Source organism: Colius striatus, chromosome Z, assembly GCF_028858725.1.
Source record: "Colius striatus isolate bColStr4 chromosome Z, bColStr4.1.hap1, whole genome shotgun sequence".
In the NCBI taxonomy this organism is placed as follows: domain Eukaryota; kingdom Metazoa; phylum Chordata; class Aves; order Coliiformes; family Coliidae; genus Colius; species Colius striatus.
Window position 1 is genome coordinate 54,168,662 of NC_084790.1, and position 20,943 is coordinate 54,189,604.

Consider the following 20,943-nt stretch of genomic DNA (forward strand, 5'->3'; position numbering starts at 1 on the left):
ATGGCGGCGGAGAAGATTCTCTACCAGGTTCCATCGGTAGCTCTTGGCAAGCGACACGGGCTCGTCGTTGCTGCTTACGCGCCACGCCGCGGAGCCCTCCTCCTTCTCTGGCACCATCTCCCGGCCTTCGCCTGAACGGCAGCAACCTTCCATTTCAAATTTATCACATCGGCAAACCACGAAAAACTTCTCAGCAGCTGAAACCAAGGGAAATACAGTTAGTGTCAGAAAATATGTCATTGCAATTGAAAGACTCCCTCTGGATTTCCAGAAAACTCAAATCAAAACACATGGGCTATTTCAAATCACAAAACTATATAATAATAGAATCATGGAATGGTAGGGGTTGGAAGGGACCTATAGAGATCATCCAGTCCAACACTCCTGGAGATTTTCGAATCTGCCTGGACACATTCCTGTGTGACCCCAACGAGGTGCTTCAGCAGGGGATTGGATTGGATGATCTCTAGAGGACTGTTTCAACTTCCATCATTCTGTAATTCTGTGACTTCCAGTCCTACACACAGTCCTCTGGTATGGCTCAAGTGCAGAACTGCAGCTTTGCTGTGTGTCTAACAAGCACACACATTCTCACAGCAAAATAATAAGATTCTAACAAGTTTTCAGTAACTATCAGAGTACAAACACTAAAAAAGTATGAGCTTAGGCAAAGCAAAGCAAAATGTCTTGCTAATGTATCAATTAGGGCTCATTTTGATGTTTTAGTATCGAACTGCTATTTTTCAAAACCAAAATTAAAGTAACTTCGTGTGTTTTCTATTCTAATGAAATGTAACAAGTCACTGACAGGAAGCTAAAAAGCACTTCAACCTGAGATTTTTTTTTTAAATTTAGTTTTAACAGATGAGATGACCTGCAGCCTTGAGATATATGTGTACTACGTAAAGCTCAGTAAATTTAGCAAGTTTTATCTGTGAACACAGACCTGCCAGCATTGTGTTAAAAAGTTTCATATAGAATTCTAATTGTCAGAAATTGCTTAAAAAATAGAAATATTATCTCCTTTTTCTGTAATGCAGAAATTAATGTATATAGAAATTCAGATACTAGAGAATTGGTTGGCAAGTTTAACAGAAGATTCAGAAATGTTTTTGAGAGGCAACTGAAATTTGCTATCAAATTAGTAGTCCTAGATGTTCTAATTATAATCTATTTTGCATTTCTTTCTTTCTTCCTTTCTTCCTTCCTTTCTTTCTTTCTTTCTTTCTTTCTTTCTTTCTTTCTTTCTTCCTTCCTTCCTTCCTTCCTTCCTTCCTTCCTTCCTTCCTTCCTTCCTTCCTTCCTTCCTTTCTTCCTTTCTTTCTTTCTTTCTTTCTTTCTTTCTTTCTTTCTTTCTTTCTTTCTTTCTTTCTTTCTTTCTTTCTTTCTTCCTTCCTTCCTTCCTTCCTTCCTTCCTTCCTTCTCCTTCCTTCCTTCCTTTCTTCTTTCTTTCTTTCTTTCTTTCTTTCTTTCTTTCTTTCTTTCTTTCTTTCTTTCTTTCTTTCTTTCTTTCTTTCTTTCTTTCTTTCTTTCTTTCTTCCTTCCTTCCTTCCTTCCTTCCTTCCTTCCTTCCTTCCTTCCTTCCTTCCTTCCTTCCTTCCTTCCTTCCCTCTTGATTACTCACAATACATTTAAGACTTTGATAGACTTGTACTGACAATTCAGACATACAGAAACACCAAATCTTCATTACATATGCAGCTGAACATAGTGGTGCTGCCAACAGCATTCACCTTGATTTTGGATGTTATGCTTCAGCTTGTGTTAAAACACCAACATTTTTCATGCTGCCCATACTTCAGCCTAAAATAAAACTACCAACCACACCTTTAAAAAAACAAAAACCAAAAAACGTGGTGCACACTGGTGATAAACAAAGAGATTGAGGTAAATAAAAAAGAAGCATACCAGTTTCTGGGCCAGATTAACCAGAGTGGGTGGCTGGGCTGAGGAGCTGGCGTTAGGAACACAATGGCTCTGAAGTTTTTCCATTTGGAACCTACTAGCTCTGGCACAGGCAGATTCTAGAAAAGCTTTAGGGCTACCGTGAACTACAGTTTCTCACAGTTCCTAGTAACTGTTCTGTTTCTTGAACATTTGCTGGTTCAGCTTTACAAACCTCTTCTGTTTGAATGGGTCTTTAACAAAACAATAAGCTAATAACTTTTCTTAAAACATTACAACACAGTGCTAAAGACTCACAAAGCCTCACAGTTGGCAGAAGAAGGCTAACAGCAAATGTAAAACCTGAAAAGTAATTTCAAACCATGTCTTGAAATTAATTTACTTTGAAAATAGGTCCCTAGCTGATATATAATTTCATGGACTCAAAATTTAACCACAGGGTTCACTAAGAAAATGTTTTGTATTCTTCAGTAACTCTAAAGATCAGAAAAACAATGAATCAGTTATACCTTTGTGCTGCCCCATAGCCAAAGTCTAAGAAAAAATGAGCTATTCCACCTCATTGTAAACAGCTGCATGGGAAGATGATAAAAAACCTGAGTCCCTAGATGGAAAGACATGTCCCTTTTTGCTTTAGATGCTGAAAGAGACTATAAGAAGGACTGTTTTATGTTCTCATTTAACAGTTTCTTTTCTATGAAGGAGTTGCTGACACCTCTGACCTTCTGTGTTTCTGTGATATAGTAGCTATGAATTCTATAACATACTGATACATTTCTAACAGTAGAAATAAGCCAATGAAATACATTCTATAACAGGACAGTAATTTTAGTTGGAGTATTTTGGTTATCAGATCCATCATGGAAAATGATTACATGTTCTTAATCTACCATTTTTAAAAAACTTGTTGCTATACTCCAAAGTCAGACTTCTCCTCCACAATCCCTAGACCTTTGCAAACAAATGCAAAAAAAAGATATGTTTTGGATTACTTCCTCTCAGTTCTGTTGGAAATCAATACAAAATGTCTATTTGTTGCTCTTTTCTCCCGCAACACACAAAAAAAGCTCAGCACTGGCAAGAAACTGCATTCTTCTAGCCAATACTAACAAAAAAAGAAGTGAATAGAAACAGAAAAAAACAATTAGTAAGGAGGCCAAAGAATAAAATTACCATGAGAAAAGAGAAAGCACCATTTTCTGTCTGGTTTCAGTCAGCAGCAAATTTGCCATGTAGTGTATAGTATATCAGGTTTGAAAGCTTTGTATCCCCTTGCCATCACGAATTAAATTATTAATTGTTCCTTTAAATTAAGTGTACCTTACTTTTAACTGATTAATGTTTGTTTTTAAAAGTAATTATTTTGTGGAAAATATGTATCAAAATAGCTTAAAATCTTGATTTTATTGTATTGACAGAAAGGACAAAATAAACTGGCCACTGTTTTATTCAAAACACAGAATTGAACTTCCTGTGAGAAAACTTTGTGAAATACCTATATTTCACATGACACTTCAAGATGTTCTGGACTTACAGTGAAATTAGGTAACTATGGAAGCCTGTCCCTGGTGCAGAGGAGCCTGATATTCATCTTTATCCCTGACTTTATTTAAAGGAGAGAATTGAGTGCAGGATTGCTTTGTGCACTCTTGAATCAAGGCATGCACAACTCTGTCCAAAAGCAATCCTTACCTATTACAACAGCCATTATAAATGTATTCATAATTCATTCTTCCTGGGCAAAGAGAGAGAGTACATACTGTGGTCTTCTTACAGAAAGGCAGTTTCCAAGTTGGCCTTGTCAAAAACCAGAAAACCAGTTGAGGTGGACGTGGAATTTGTTTGGTGCTCATGTAAAGAACAGGGACCAAATGACACTTAAGAACAACATTTAGATTAATTCTCTGTTATCAGCCAACCATCCCCAAACTACAGGACAGTAGAAAGCTGAAAAAGGAGTGCTTCTCCTGGAATATAGTATTTTCAAGTGTTGTAATGTCTCAAGGTAAATGAATTATTAATATTAGCATAAATATAAATAAGAATTATCCATTCCAGTCTTTCTTCCCTCTGAAATATAAAAAAACCTGTAGTTTTAATGCAACAGCAGCGGATACATTTTCATAAGCTAAAACAGTCCATGAATCAACTGGACAGAAAAAAACCAAGATGACAACTGAACATGTTTCTGATCACAGCTTTCAGGCAACACAGAAGAAGACATATTGTAGCCAGGATTTTATTTGGCTAATAGGCAAACTTGAATAGGTATGTATGACAAAATCAAGGGTAGGAAATTGCTGATCAAACTGACATAAGGCTTTGCAGTGCTGTGTCAGCCACAGCTATAGTTCATATGCCACAACATGAAGAAATTATGCCCTCAACTACTTAATATGTAGCTTGCAACTCTCTGTATTTGTTTTGGACCCTTAGGACTTATGGGCTTCCAGATTCCATAGTAAAATAAATAAACACATTTAAAAGAGTGTTTAAAACATTCTTAAAGATTGCAACGCTTTTATATAAAAAAGCAAGTGAAATAACAATAATATCATCTTCATTACTTACTGTATTCATAAGACAAAGAAAATCTGAACATGGTCTTTATATGTTTTTGTTCATGGTGAAACTATGTCAATTATTTCATATTGTAACCTGGCTAAATTGAGAGTTTTCTCACATGCTTACCTATACTACTCATGAAGATCATCCAAAATTTTCTTTGCTTACTTTGATTAAAAAATGACACAGTACTTGAAGTTACCTGATATAAAAAAAGTTTAAAGACAGGCTTACTTCATAAACTGCACTTACTATCAGGTGACTTTCAGCAAAAGACTGGCAGTTTTTAAGAGTAATCAGAAGCAAAACATGCCTCAGAGACACATACACTACAGCAATGAATAAACATTTTAAAGCTGTCTCTCATATTGAGCTGAATTTTTACCTTTTTCATTAAAAGTTGTTCACTTGCCTGTTTTGCAGACTTTGTGATTATATCTAACATTAAAACTACTTAAACCATTCCTTGCCAAGAAACAAAGTCAAGCATTTTTACTGCAAGTCAATCCCTGATCAAGTTTTCATCACCAGGGACAGGATAAAAAATCTACTATGTGCTAGGTTGTTGGGAATAAAACAAAAAAAACCCAACTTATCTTTCTTTTCAGTTAACATTTTCTCCAAGCTTAGGAAGGACTGGCAATTTCTTCTTACTCCTTGAGCTATAATTTAAAAACTGCTGGGTTGCAGATCTCTTGTTGCTATGAGCATGAAAAGTCATATTTTCCATTGCTTTTAAGTTTCCTCTGGTAAGTAAGTAAGTAAGTGAACAAGTCCCATATAAATCATCCCTAAATCATGTGTAAGAATCTTTTAAAAGAATCTAAATAAATTGCTAATAAGAATTTGGAAACCCTTTAAATGGTGTTAAAATATCACACAAAATTTAAAATATTAGGATTAAACTGTATTTCAGACTAGAAATCAAAGAGATAGATGAGTATCTTTCAAGCTCATTCATTTTACATGGTACATTTATTTGTCTTTCCATTACATAAGCTCAGAACAAATTTAGATCTTGGTGTCCACAGTTTGGTTGAATGAATGTTCTAGAAAATGCAGCTCCATATGCTGATCTTCAAAAAATGTCATATTTTGGGGAAAATTCATTCATTACAAAGAACACCAACAGTAAAGGAAATTGGCATTTAACAGTACAAGTAGGTTTTGGACAAAAGCACAACATAAGGTCTTGGAACCAAGGCAGAAAAACCTCCAGGATGATTTAATTATGGTTTGTCTTGGCTGCGTGTTTCACAACAACCCACTGGGTGGCTCCCTTACCCCTCTCTAGTTTTTCATTTCCTTAAGCATCAAATTACCGTGTTATACCCGCGTGAGACAAGTTCTACTGCGTCAGGAAACTTTGCTGAGAGCAAATGAAAAACTATCTTCATTTGCGGGTGTGCAGATGCAATGCGTCCTCCCAAAACAATGAACTTCAATTTCCTGTACAAAAGAACTGCTGATAATTTGTGAGTGGAACAGCTGTGTGTAACAACCACAACAACAAAACTCCAAAGCCCATGGAGTATACTGGCAAAAATTTGAAATAAATGGGTTAGATTCTTGCACCTTCGTCCTCTTATAATGCACTACAGCAAGTGACAATGTAGCCATCCTACCATCAAGTAATCTAGCCCTCTTAGAAACCTTGTAAAGGCAACAGGACAAAGGAAAAACAGGAACAGAGGCATGATGCTTGGTTTAGTAGGAGTCAAGAACAATAAAAAAGAGAGGTGTCAGTCAGTGTACACTTTGGTCCTGGCAGCAGTTGGAATTTGCAGTTCTGGATTCACAATACTCTTAACAGCAAGTCTATCTTTAAAAAGGCAGCCCTGCTCACTCTCTTTAGTCAGATCCAGCAATAGTGTTACTGCAGGATATGCCAGATAGAAGAGCTAATTATATTGACTTTTTCTGGTGTATTAATTTTAGAACAGATGGTAAAATCTGTGATTGTGTGATCTCCACAAATTAACACAAGGCAGTGTCTTCAGTTATCATGAGTAAAGTGTAACTGTAGTGGTTTTGCCTGGGCCAGGTTTTTCAGTAGGAGGGAGGCTACAGGGGTGGCTTCTTTAAACAAAAAGAGTTGCCAGAAGCTTTCCCTGTAGCTGACAGGGTTAGGGCCAGTCAGTTTTAAGCTGGACTCTGCACCTGACCCAGACCTGGCCAATTAGTGACTGAGGTAATGCCTCTTTGAACTGAGGCAGCAACAGGGAGTGAGAATGTGAAAACATCTCTGCAGACACCAAGGCCAGTGGAGAAGGAGAGGGAGGAGGGTGCTTAGGCACTGAAAAGGCTCCCCTGTGATATGTGGTAAGGACCATGGTGAAGCAGGTTGTCCCCCTGCAGTCCATGGAGAATCACCAGGAAGCAGCCCATGGAGGACCCCACGGTGGAGTGGGTGGATGCATGAAGAAGGCTGTGACTCTGTAAGAAGTTCATCCTGGAGCAAGTTCCTGGCAGGACCTGGGAGTCTTTCGGGGAGGTGCTCACGCTGGAGCAGGTTTGCTGGCAGGACTTGTGACCCTGTGAGGGACTCATGCTGGAGCAGTCTATCCCTGAAGGACTGTTCTCCTGGTGGATAACCCACGCTGGGGCAGGGTGTAAGGAACTGTCCCCGTGGGAGCCCCCATGCCAGAGCAATTTGTGAGGAGCTGCAGCCCATGAGAAGGACCTACACTGGAGAAGTTCATGAGGGACTATCTCCCTCCTGTCTCCCTTAGTAATGAACATGTAAGTATGTGGACCATGAGGATATAAAATTTCAGAAATGAAGGAGAGCAGTCATGATGTATAGAAGGCTGTTAATTGGATAAATAAACACTCAGAACACAAACTAAAATCATAATCACTTAGCCAACTAACTACAGTTAGGCTGAGCCTTGTTTATAACTCTAACAGAGCAGATTACTTACAGGATTAAATAAGATAACTGAAGATGGAAATGCTATCAATGAATCAATGTTATTACATCATAAACAAAGGCCAACTCTCAACTACTTACCTACAGTTAAGTTGATACATATTGAATACAAACTCAGGCAATGTCTTTATCTACACACATAGAGAACAGCTGAGGCAACAGTGGTAGGACTTGATTCTTACATGAAATAAAATTCTTCACTTTCCATTGTGGCAGTCTTTAGACTAAATCAAGACTAAGTTCCAAAGGCTCACAGACAGAATGAAAGCAAGATATGGGACTAAGAATACCAGTATATATTGTCCTCTCTGTCTGGAAAAATGTGCTTGTTCTACCAAAAGTCTTCAATACATATCTCAGAACAAGAGACTGATATGATACTTGCACATGTAGCTAAGACATTTTGAAGTAGTTAAAGGTTGGTTGAACACTGTGCTGACCCTACAGCAATGCACGCAGCCTGGGGGATAAGCAGGAGGAACTGGAGATGTGGGTGGGGATGCGGGGCTACGACCTCATTGCTGTCACAGAGACGTGGTGGGACAGCTGCCATGACTGGAGCACAGCCATGGAGGGTTATGTATTGTTCAGGAGGGATAGGCTGACAAGGCGTGGAGGTGGAGTTGCTCTCTATGTGAGGGAGCAATTAATGTGTACTGAACTGTGCCTGGGTGGGGATGAGGAGCGGGTAGAGTGCTTATGGGTAAAAATTAATGGGCAGGGCAAGGCAGGTGATATTGTTGCAGGAGTTTGCTGCAGGCCACCTGATCAGGAGGAGGGTGTGGATGAGGCCTTCTACCAACAGCAGAGAGCTGCCTCACGATCACAGTCCCTGGTCCTCATGGGGGACTTCAACCACCCTGATATTTGCTGGGACAGCCACACAGCCAAGCACATGCAGTCCAGGAGGTTCCTACAGATTGTTGATAATGACTTCATGTCGCAGGTGATTGAGGAAGCAACAAGGAGGGGTGTGCTGCTGGACCTGGTACTGACGAATAGAGAGGGCCTGGTTGGGGATGTGAAGGTTGGAGGCAACATCGGCTGCAGTGACCATGAGATGGTAGAGTTCAAGATCCTGTGTGGAAGGGGCAGAATACAAAACAGGACCATGACCCTGGATTTCAGGCGAGCCGACCTTGGCCTCTTCAAACACCTGCTTGGATGGATCTCATGGGATATGATTCTACAAGACAGAAGTGCCCACGAGAGCTGGTCAATCTTCAAGCACCACTTCCTCCAAGACCAGGATCAGTGTGTCCCAATGCACAAGAAAGGAGGAAAAGGAGGTAGGAGGCCTCTATGGATGAGCAAGGATCTGCTGGGACAACTCAGACAGAAAGCAGCCATCTATGAGAGGTGGAAACAGGGGCTGGCTTCTTGGGAAGAGTATAGGAACGTTGCCAGGGCATGCAGGGGTGCAACTAGGAAGGCTAGAGCCCTTGTAGAATTCAATTTAGCCAGGGATGTTAAGGACAGTAATAAGGCATTTTTCAAGTACATCAGCAGCAGAAGGATGGTGAGGGGGAATGTGGGCCCGCTGCTAAATGCTGAGGGTGCCCTGGTGACTGAGGATGCAGAGAAGGCTGAAGTACTGAATGCCTTCTTTGCTTCAGTCTTTACAGCCAAGGCCAGCCCTTGGGAAGCCCAGTCTGGCAAGGATAACAGGATGGCCAGGACAGCAAAGAACTTGCCCTGGGTGGAAGAGGAAGAGGTTAAAGACTTGTTGGCCAAGCTTAAGGCTCATAAGTCAATGGGTCCTGATGGGATGCATCCTAGAGTGCTGAGGGAGCTGGGTGATGTGATTGCTAAGCCTCTCTCCATCATTTTTGAACAATCATGGAGGCCAGGTGAGAGGCCTGAGGACTGGAGAAAGGCCAATGTCACTCCAGTCCTCTCAAAGGGCAGGAAGGACTACCCAGGAAACTACAGGCTGGTCAGCCTCACCTCCATCCCTGGAAAAGTGATGGAACAACTCATCACTGAACATGTTATCACTGAACATATGAAGGATAAGATAGTTATCAGGGGGAGTCAACATGGCTTCATCAAGGGGAAATCTTGTTTGACCAACCTGATATCCTTCTATGAGGGCATAACCAGCTGGCTAGATGAGGGGAGAGCAGGGGTTGTCATCTACCTTGACTTCAGCAAGGCTTTTGACACTGTCCCACAACATCCTCATCAGAAAGCTCAGACAGTGTGGGTTGGATGTGTGGACAGTGAGGTGGATGGAGAGCTGGCTGAATGACAGAGCCCAGAGGGTGGTGATCAATGGCACAGAATCAAGTTGGCGGCCTGTGGCCAGTGGAGTTCCACAGGGATGGGTTCTGGGGCCAGTCTTGTTCAACATCTTCATCAACGATGTGGATGAGAGGACAGAGTATAACCTCAGCGAGTTGGCTGATGACACCAAACTGGGAGGACTGATTGATTCCCCAGAAGGCTGTGCTGCCATTCAGTGGGATCTCAACTAGCTCAAGAGTTGGGCAGAGAGAAACCTCATGAGGTTCAACAAGAATAAGTGCAGAGTCCTGCAGCTGGGGAGGAACAACCCCACACACCAGTACAGGCTGGGGGTTGACCTGCTGGAGAGCAGCTCTGCAGAGAGAGACCTGGGAGTCCTGATTGATAATAAGCTAACTATGAGCCAGCAATGTGCCCTCATGGCCAAGAAGGCCAATGGCATCCTGGGATGCATCAAGAAGAGTGTGGCCAGCAGATCAAGGGAGGTTCTGCTCCCTCTCTACTCTGCCCTGATGAGGCCTCCTCTGGAGTCCTGTGTCCAGTTCTGGGCTCCTCAGCTCAAGAGGGACAGAGAACTGCTGGAGAGAGTCCATCACAGGGCCACCAAGATGATCAGGGGAGTGGAACATCTTTCATATGAGGAAAGGCTGAGGGAACTGGGGCTGTTTAGTCTGGAGGAGACTGAGGGGAGATCTTATTAACATTTACAAATATCTAAAGGGTGGGTGTCAGGAGGTTGGGACATCCCTTTTTTATATAGTAGCTAGCAACAGGACAAGGGGTAATGGGGTGAAGCTGGAACACAAAAAGTTCCAGTTAAATATAAGAAAAAACTATTTTACTATGGGAGTGATGGAGCCCTGGCACAGGCTGCCCAGAGGGGTTGTGAAGTTTCCTTCCTTGGAGGTCTTCAAGACTGACTTGGACATGTTCCTATGCGACCTGATCTAGGTGAACCTGCTTCTGCAGGGTGGTTGGACTAGGTGATCTCTAAAGGTCACTTCCTACTCCTACCATTCTATGATTCTATGACTAGGTCTGTTGTGTTTCTAGCTATGAATACCGGTTTTGTAAATAACACTTTCGTAACACAGTTACGAAAGGTTAAAATACTTAAGCTTATAATCAGATGGTAGAAAGAAACATAGAGACCTTTAAGCAGTCATCAGAACATCATTAATTAACAAAACACGCTGCTCATTTTCTCTCTCACACAGATGTTTTTTTAAATTAGTCTGTCATGATGGGCACAGTAATATACAGTGATTTAAATGGAATTGAATGTGAAGAGAAGAATTGCATGTTTCAGTTGGAAGAAACCTACAATAATCATTTATTCCAACTGCCTGAGCACTTCAGGACTGACCAAAATTTAAAGCAGGTTACTAAGGGCATTAACCAAATGCCCTTAAACACTATCAGTCTTGGGGCAATGACAACAGTTGTGAGCAGTGTGTTCCAGGGCTTTACCCTCTTGGTAAAGAAAGCTTCTAATGTCAAGTATAAACCACCCCTGGTGCACGTCTGAGCCATTCTCACAGGTCTTGTCACTAGAAATAGTGAGGCAGAAATATTTAAGACATTCCATTTCTATTTCAGACAAAGGCAATCCCAATTTAATTTGTATGGCCACTGGAGCGTTAATATACCATGGCCCTTCTCCTAGCTGTCAGCCAAAAACATGTATCCTACAAATATGATTTCTGCAAGGTCAACTAATACTGATATTAGTTTAAGCAATTGTAAACATTACTGTAATTTGTATGTAGTGTTTCCTGTGCTTTTCCTAGTTTGTAGTCATACTAAAGTTGTAGCCTTAAAGGCCAGTAAATGTGGCATGACAATGCTTGTAATAAGACACAAACTTTGTGTTAGGCTAATAGCATAAGCCTTAGGACTTGCCTGGATTTATTTTGGCCTGCCTGGAGTTCTGCTTTTGTTTGGTTTGTTCTATGGACAATTACCTACCTTTTCTAGTAATTTACTAATATTAGGTAATAGGTAACTATTACCTATTATTGTAGAACACTTTACCTTTTACTTAGCACTCCACTCCTGTATGTTGTAATGCCTGCTCTCACACTCAAGTTGCAGCCTACCATAACAAACTGTTGCCTTTTAGAACTAACAGATGGCAATGGGAAGTAATTATTTTCTGTGTAATGAAATATCTATGACCCTATAATGGAACACAATGCTGAGGGCTGGAGAAATCAGATAATAGTAGAGGCCTAGGTATAGAATGATAATGGAGTCCTCAGGCTATAAGAAACTCATCACTCTATTAACAGTTATTAAAGGAGTGCAGTTGTGGGAGCTGGATAAAATCAGCCTTAGGGGTAGCAGAAAAAAGAACAAGTATCTCAAACATATAAACCACATTTACAGTGAATTTTTACCTAACCTAGACATGTAGTCTGATGAAGAAAAAGCAATGTATAAAATATGCTAATAAGTATATAAAAGTGATTCCACACAGATACTAGAGTGAGGAGAAAGAAATCATTAGCAGCAATATTTTACTCCCGCTAGCAAGGAACAGAAAGAAACCTTACCATCACTATCAAGCTTCTCTCAGTAATGGAGTCAAGATGTAACCTCAAACTGAAACTGTTACTGTTTCACACTCAGAGAGTCAGCGGAAAGCTTAGCATTAGGAACACAAAAAGTTCCACCTGAACATGAAGAAAAAGTTATTTACTGTAAGGGTGACAGAGCCCTGGCCCAGGCTGCCCAGGGAGAGTGTGGAGTCTCCTTCTCTGGAAGTTTCCAAACCCATCTGAACACATTCCTATGTGACCTGATCTAAGTGAATCTGCTCTAGAAGGAAGGTTGGACTAGGTGATCTTTACAGGTCCCTTCCAACCCCTACCATTCTATGATTCTGTGTGACTGTGATATATAGAGATAAAAACTCATGACACATGCCAGGAAATTCCATCTCGTGAAGATACCTTCTTTGAAGACAGTTGGTAACAACAGTAACCCTTGCCATCTAATATATTCTCGATTTTTTTGGTTTAAAAAAATAAATATATCTTTGAAAGAAATTAAATAAGCTTTTGTTTTTAGCAGTCGGTTCCAGCAACTGAGGATCCAGAATTAGTCGTTTGAGCTGTTTTATCTGCAAAACAGAGTTTTAAGATTTTCTTTATTACTTCTGTCCTAGATTTAGACGGATATAAACAGACCATACTGAATTTAAATAGCTCCGTACCCATTATGCTGTCTGTTTTGGATGTCCTTCTTGGGCATTTAATTTTACCACGTGATCTGTGGTCAGCTTAAATGTGTTACTTGGAGGTCTACCTTCAACTCTCGAAGTGCAAGGTTTTGCATAGCTGTGAGGTTCCTTCCATTTATTCTACCCATCATTACAAAGGTCTAGCTGTTCGTAGAAACTTTTGTGCTGCTCAGTGATTCCAATGACCTATTGGTACAAGAAAGCCTTCCAACTTTTCCATAATCCCCTGAGGTAGACACAAAGGACAAGAATGTTGTGCATTTTTTGTGTAGGGGGTGGGGGTTTCAGTCAGTCTACTCCCGATAGCTTCTGCCGTTTGTCCCTCCTCAGGACGGGTGAACTCCACACCAGTCCTCCCTGCAAGTCCGTGGGGTAGCTCACACGCATAGCAGCCCTGCATGGGCTGCTCCGACGCGCACTTATTCCAAAGGCTGCAGCTCCTCTTTGCCTCTCGTGTGGGGCTGCTCTGCCGCGTGCAGGCTCTCCAGCACGGCCTGGGCCATGGCCGTCTCCCCACACAGTCCCTCGCCCGTCCGGGCTCACTCACATGGAGCTGCTGGTGGCTCTCTGTCCTGCCACAGATCTCCATAGGTTGCAGGGGCACAGCTTGCATTCTCGCTACGGCTTGCAGAGGGGTCTCTGATCTATTGCTTCTCCTTCCTTCCTCCTTCTCTGGCTGAAGGGTCTGTGTGGTTGCCTCCATCTTGTATCACTCTTACACCTCCTGCCAGGACTTCAAATTCCCGTCCCCTAAATAGTGATGGCAGAGGCGCCAGATTGGCCCAGCCGGGCCGGAGGTGGGTGTGAACCCAGGAGCCGGGGGAGAGTCTGCAAACTCTTTACCGGGTCTTCGCCGCAACCCGCTCCCCCTGTTACAAAGCAAAAGTTGCTCCTTGTTGAACTGGAACAGGACCTCAAGACAGGGATTAGAGGAGCAAACTCCCTCCCACTGTAAGAGAAGAACAGGCTTGAGACAACCTGATAAACCTGAATAGACATAAGTCTATGTGACCCAAGATGCATCCCAGAGTTCTGAGGGAATTGGCTGATGTAGTCCATGAGATGTGAAAAGTCATGGCAGTCAACTGAAGTCTCCAGTGACTGCAAAAGGGAAACACGCCACTCATTTTTTAAAAGGTAGGAAGGAAGACCCCGGGGGCTACTGATCTGTGAGCCTCAGCTGTGCCTGGGAAGATCATGGAACAGATCCTCCCAGAAGCCATACTGAGGCACATGGAGGACAAAGTGGTGACTGGAGACAGTCAGCATGGCTTCACCAAGAGCAAGTCTTGCCCAATCTGTGATGGAGAGACTACATCAGTGGACAAGAAAAGAGTTATTTTTGTTATCTAACTGAATTTCTGGAAAGTCTTTGATATAGTCTCTCACAACATCCTTCTCTCTAAACTGGAGAGATCTGGGTTTGATGGATGAAGTGTTTGGTGTATATTGTTTAATATCTTCATCAAAGGCAGAAACAGTGGGATCGAAGACAACCTCAGCAAGTTTGCAGATGACACCAGGCTGGGTGGTGTGGCTGACAGGCCTGAGACAGGATGCCATCCAGAGGGACCTTGACAAACTTGAAAAGTAGGCTCATGTGAACCTCATGAAGTTCAACAAGGCCAAGTGTAACATCCTGCACCTCAGTCAACCTCCAGTGTCAATAAAGGCAGGAGGATGAAGGGATGGAGAGCAGCCGTGAGGAGAAGGTCTTGCAGGTACTGGTGGATGAAAAGTTGGACATGGGCTGGCAATCTGTGCTCACAGACCAGAAGAGCTGCATAAAAAAAAGCGTGGCCAGCAGGTTAATGGAGGCAATTCTGTCTCTCTACCTTTAAAGGCTCCTTCCAACTCAAACCAATCTATGATTCTGTGGAAACACACAAGAACCATCACAGTGTAACTAAACTGACCTTATATTACTTGTATATTTGCAAGACCTGAGTAATTTTTACTACACTTTCTCTTATTTTCAATTGCAATATATTTCCTTATACTGAAGGTATATTCTTATATATATCTTCTATACCTTATTCTGTAATGAAAAAATAAGTCTGAAAGATATTCTAGTTCTTTGCTAACTTATATTTTCTGTAGCTTATGATGCTGTAGCTTATGATGCTGCTGGCCTTGGTACATTGTTTCGGCTTTGAAGTACTTATCTCTCTGACATTTAATTAATGATCTGTAATCACTACATAAGGACAAATACATCCTCATAAATGAATACATTTCCTCATATCAAACTCAATATATTTTATTATGAAACTAAAAACCAGTTCTACTTAAAAAAATAATTTGGCAAGCATGTGCTCCTTAATGAGGACTAATTACTTCAGCTTTCATAAATAAGATGTAATTACCTGAAATGTTTAGCCTTTTGGCACTTTTCACTTTGTAAAGCTGCTAGACAAATAGGATCAAGTAAACTGGAAAAATATCGAAAATGTTGTCTGAGAGCTACCAACTTCATCCTTTGTTTTTGATGGGCACAACACATCCAGGATTGAGACAAGGGCAGAGAGGGCTGGCTGACAATTATGGTTTCTGGGCAAAACACTCCAGCACTCGACTTAGAGAGGAAAGTAGGAAAGTGTACTCTGCTACCTACAGGAAACAGAATGGAATAAAAGCAAAAAGGGAGTAGGATGATGAGAAAATTACAACCAGCACTTTGAGATCTCCCTCCCCCATCCCTCCTTTCTTCCCAGGCCCAGCTCACTGCTCCTGACATCTCTACCTCCTCCCCCATCAATGGCTCAAGAGGGCAGGGAATGGGGGATGTGGTCAGTCTCTCACAGATGGGCTCTGCCACTTCTCTCTTCTCAGATGAGGATGACTCCTGGCATTCTTCCCCTGCTCCAATATAGGGTCCCTCTCATGGGACACAGTCCTTAACGAACTTCTCTGGTGTGGGTTCTTCCCAGTAGCTGCAGCTTCTGCCGATACAGGGTCCCTCACACAGGACACAGTCCTCAGTGAATATCTCTGCCATGGACATCTCTCCACAGTTGCAGTTTCTGCAGATACAGGGTCCCTCCCAGACACGGCCTCTTCCAGGCATAATTTTAATGAGCTTCTTTGGTGTGGGTTTCTTCTCCACAGTTACAGCTTCTGTGGATATTAGGTCCCTCATACAGGACATAGCCTCCTCCAGCCATAGTTTTAATGAGCTTCTTTGGCGTGGATACCTTCCCACAGCTACAGCTTCTGTGAATATTGGGTCTCTCCCACGGGACATGGCCTCCTCCGGCCATAGGCTCCTGGCACAGGATCTTTACCAATATGAGTCACTACCCCTAGTGCAGGGTCTTTAGCAAAATAAGTCTCTGCCATTCATGCGGTGTCTTCAGCAAAATGAGTCTCTGCCTTTGATGCGGTATCTTTAATGAAATGCAAACAAATTTCAGCTTCACCAGCTCTCTCCACAGGATGCAGAGGAGTCTCTGCTTCAGCACACCTCCTCCTCTCTTTCCTCACTGACCTTGGAGACAACATGGTTGTTTCTCTCTCTCTCTCCCAACTCCTTGCACGACTACCAGCCAGAGAAGAAGAAGGGACAGAAGAAGGAAGAAACAGGAAGAAGCCTCCTCTTCCAGCTTCTTCTTAGAAAGTGATCGTGGAGGCGTCTAATTGGCCCAGCCCCAGCAGTGGGTCTGGCTCGGAGCTGGGGAGAGTTTTGAGCAACCTGTTACAGGAGTCATCTTTGCAGCCCCTTCCCCCTTCCCAGAAATGGCTTCATGTCAAACTATGACCACCAAACAAATTCGTAAACTGTATTGAAAAATAATATTAACACTGGATATCACAGCACACAGATAATTATATTTACCTTGATGTTTCTACTATTAGCCTGTTTTTGTAGGTTTATTATTTTGCAGTAAAAATTCTCATTGGAATTATTTTTAACAAAGTGTTAAAACAGTCAATTCGCTAACAGAAATATAGTTCATTCCAGAGTGTTGAAAGTGAGATGAGGCTTTTTTATGGATTACAAAAGAGTTAAATGGCCTGCCTAGAGATTTCAGAAACACAAAAGAGACCATAGAAGCTTTTAGAGTTACCAGTTCCATTCAATTTGGCAGATGCAACTCTTTAACCTAAACTAAGATGTTCTAAAACAACTGGGAAACCAAAGCTGAAACCCCTGCTACTCTACGTGTTCCGCGTATAATAAATCTAGCTGTAAAGTTCTTCAACTTTGTGAATCCAAACTTACTGCAATGAAAGGAGATGAACTCTAGATTTGCCACTTATGAAGATTCCATATGAATGCTCCATTGGTTTTCAAGGAGTAATTTTATCAAATTCCAAATCAAGACAGCTTTCTAAATGCTCTACTGATTTAAAATGAGCTTTTAGCTTGGAGGAGACTGAGGGGTGACCTCACTAATGTTTATAAATATGTAAAGGGTAGGTGTCAGGAGGATAGAGCCAGGCTGTTCTCAGTGATGTCCAATGATAGGACAAGGCAACAATGGGTACAAGCTGGAATATAAGAGGTTCTAAAGAAACATAAGGAAAAATTTCTTCACTGTGAGCGTGATGGAGCACTGGAACAGGCTGCCCAGGTCGGTTGTTGAGTCTCCTTCTCTTGGGACATTCAAAACTCACCTGGACGAGTTCCTCTGTGACCTACTGTAGGTGGTCCTGCTCTGGCAGGGGGGTTGGACTAAATGAGCTTTTGAAGTCCCTTCCAGCCCTTAAGATTCTTTAATTCTGTGATTTTCTACAAAGCTTGGTTCAGATACAATTCAGGTTTTCCTTTGGAATTAACAGAAGATTTCTAACACAATAGCCTAATAGCTTTTGAATATTTCATCATTAAAAAAAATCTCTCAACCTTAAAACAAATTCATGTTTTCCATTATGTCATTCTCCATGTATTTAATTTTCATTTAATTTCTCTTTTTTTGTACTATAATTTACCAAAATTAGCATTATATTGTCTCCTAAAGTTTCAAGTTTTCCTTTTCTATGAAACATTATGCTTTTTTGTTGCTAATTTTTGGTTTTGTCTCCAATTAGATCTTTGGACTTTCCTCATCAACCTCATCTTTTGCATTCATATTCTTGACTCCTTTCCTCTCTGTCCTGCTCATTCTAGCAATTCTGCTACTATCACCACAGTGCATTATACATACTATGCTGCTGCATCAGTTTCTCCTTTAGCATTACCTAAATTCCTCATCAGGATAATCACATCCCAAAGAGGACCTTATTGCTTTCTAAAGAACTCACTTTATTTTCCTCTAATATCCTAAATAACTGCCCCTTTTCATATCCTATTTAGCCTCACAGTCAAGAACTTTTATACTTTTTCTTGCTTTATGTTCTTGTCTCCAGAACATATTCCATGTTAAGAAAGAGACTACCCATAAGCATTCCATAGCAAAGTGCTCTCTAATCAGTCATTCCTGTGCCAGCAACCTTTACAATCACAATTGCAGCTAGACAGTGTATTTCCAGATCATGTTGTAACAAGCTAATTCACTTTCATTTTCATTCTTGATATCAATAAACGTCCTCTGTTCTAGAAAGTCCATCCTGCACGTTTCATAAAGTCTCTCTAGCACAAACAGATGGTATTCTCCCTAATGTGGTAAAACGTATCCCATTTCAGGATTCTTTCAGACACCATTGCAAAAGACAGACATATTTTACTACTTGCTTGAACAGAAAGGCTGTATTCTGCAAAAGGGATTATAATGAGGCTCCATTCCTTCTACCGTAAAGGTGGAGTGTAGGTAAGATAAAGCTGAAGACAGCTTGATTTATCCCGTGGTTGTTTTTTTCCAGACAGGACTATTAAATCACATTCTTACTGTACTCTTCTGTGTTAAAAAAATCACTGAATGTTTCCACAAATCCAAGAAATTTGGGGTTGATAGATAGTGAAACACCTTGTGTACTACATAAAGACTTTGAGTCTGAATCTGTGTTACCACCAAAAAAATGAAAAACAAACTGAACTTTTATCAATGACAATTTGGTAATGTACTGTGACAGTGTTAGTAAAGAAAGTTGTGTGCTATCAGAGATGGATTAGCAAGAGGAAAGGAACAGATTTGCAGAATAATTAAGAAATTTTAAATTGTTCAGTTGCCTTTGCACATGCTCAATACCCCAAAATGAGTTACCCTTAAGTAACTCACTCAAAACTGCTGTGGGAATTCTCAGACCTGAAAGTCAAGTACAGGAATCTTTGCTACCATACTGTGTCATAAAAGCTTTGTTTGTGTAAGTAGGCTCTAGATGTGCCTTTGTATGTAGAAAAAGAAATAGTTATCACAAAATGCCACGAAGTTTTCGGCTCTTGGCCTGAAAGACCAGACTCGAAGTCTGCAACCCAGACTCTAAGTCTGAAAAACCTGAAACCAGGCTCGAAGCCTGAAACCAGGCTCGAAGCCTGAAAAACCCAGGCTCAAAGCCTGAAACCAGGCTCGAAGCCTGAAAAACCCAGGCTCAAAGCCTGAAACCAGGCTCGAAGCCTGAAACCAGACTCTAAGTCTGAAACCAGACTCTAAGTCTGAAACACCCAGGCTCGAAGCCTGAAACACCCAGGCTCGAAGCCTGAAAAACCCAGGCTCGAAGCCTGAACAACCAGCTCCAAGCCTGCTTCATGTGGTGATCAACCCAGGGTCCGATTCTCAGCTGGGTGGGAAAAAATCAGTCCTACTCAATGTGAGTGATAGCAGAAATCTTCACTTTATTGAGAGCAGGCTCTAACTTATATCCAGCAGCTTCAAAGCTAGCTCAGCAACAGCAGCTAATAGATTACATTCTTATGTTCATCCTACTTGCGGTTTCTGCGATAAGCAAGCTCCCTCACATTTTCCCATCTTGTTTTTCCCCCGTAGTTGTTTTCCACCTTGAGCTGTTAGCTCGTTAGCTGAAAACAGCCCGACCTTGAGGAAACAGAAAGCGGCCTGCTGTCTGTGTGACAGCAACTACTTTAACCATGGCTCTGACTCTGGTCTTGATTGTGCATTAAATTCATATAACTAGAACTCAGATTGCCTTGCCCCATCAGGCCTAACATTATACCCTGGGGTCCACGTCCATTCTCCCTTAACCACTCCTCCACAAGAAAACAGCAGGACAGAGACAAGAAAAATACATGCTGGGAGACAGCGTCTAAAATCCTTGCAAGAACTCATGGCGGTCTTGGATCAAAAATTGGTAGGCTCAGGAGACCGAGGATCTGCCGGCACACACTGGCACCCACAATGGGCTGTGTAACCCACACCACATTCCAGGAGGCAGCAGCTGCTACAGGTGGACTGAGACTACGGAGCAGTGTACATAAGCACACCTGCTTAAACGAAGCGCCCGATGTGTGACTGCCCACTGCTGCCTGAAAGCCCTCTGGGTGAGAGTATGAGCCCCTGCTCCTGAGCAAGCTGCTGGGGTTGGCCTCTCGATGGCTACTACATCTGGATGACTACCAGTGTGTGCATTGCATGAGGCAGTAACTGCCATGTATGAAATAATGTTACCCACAATTAGTAACAACAATTGGATTAAGAAAGTGCTCTAATAACTATTGTTTGTGACCTGTTTCTTTCCCTGACTCAATACTCAATAAAACCACGAAGCACATAAGTTCATCTGGATCTTGTAAATCTTCATTTTAATCCATCTGCCAAACTCAGACAATAAAGTTGCTCAGAATTCCACCCAAAGGCATCCATTATTGCATATCTTGGTTTCTAGTGAGCCCTGTATCAGATACATTTTTACAGTATTTTACCAGTATTCATGCATATTGGTTTTGGCTGGGATTGACTGAATTTTCCTCACACTTGCCAGTGTGTTTCAGATTTGTGACCCAAGTGGTGTTGGTAACTGAGGGATGTTTCAGCTACTGCTCAACAGTGTTTACACAGTCAAAGACGCTTCAGGTTTTCACGCTGCACCTGATCAGCAAGCAGGCTGTGCAAGAAGCTGCGAAGAGACCCACCTGAAACAGTCAGCTCCACTGGTATCTCTGGCCATATGATGTTGTGACCAGCAACAAAAGCTAGAGGAAAGAGGAAGGAGGAAG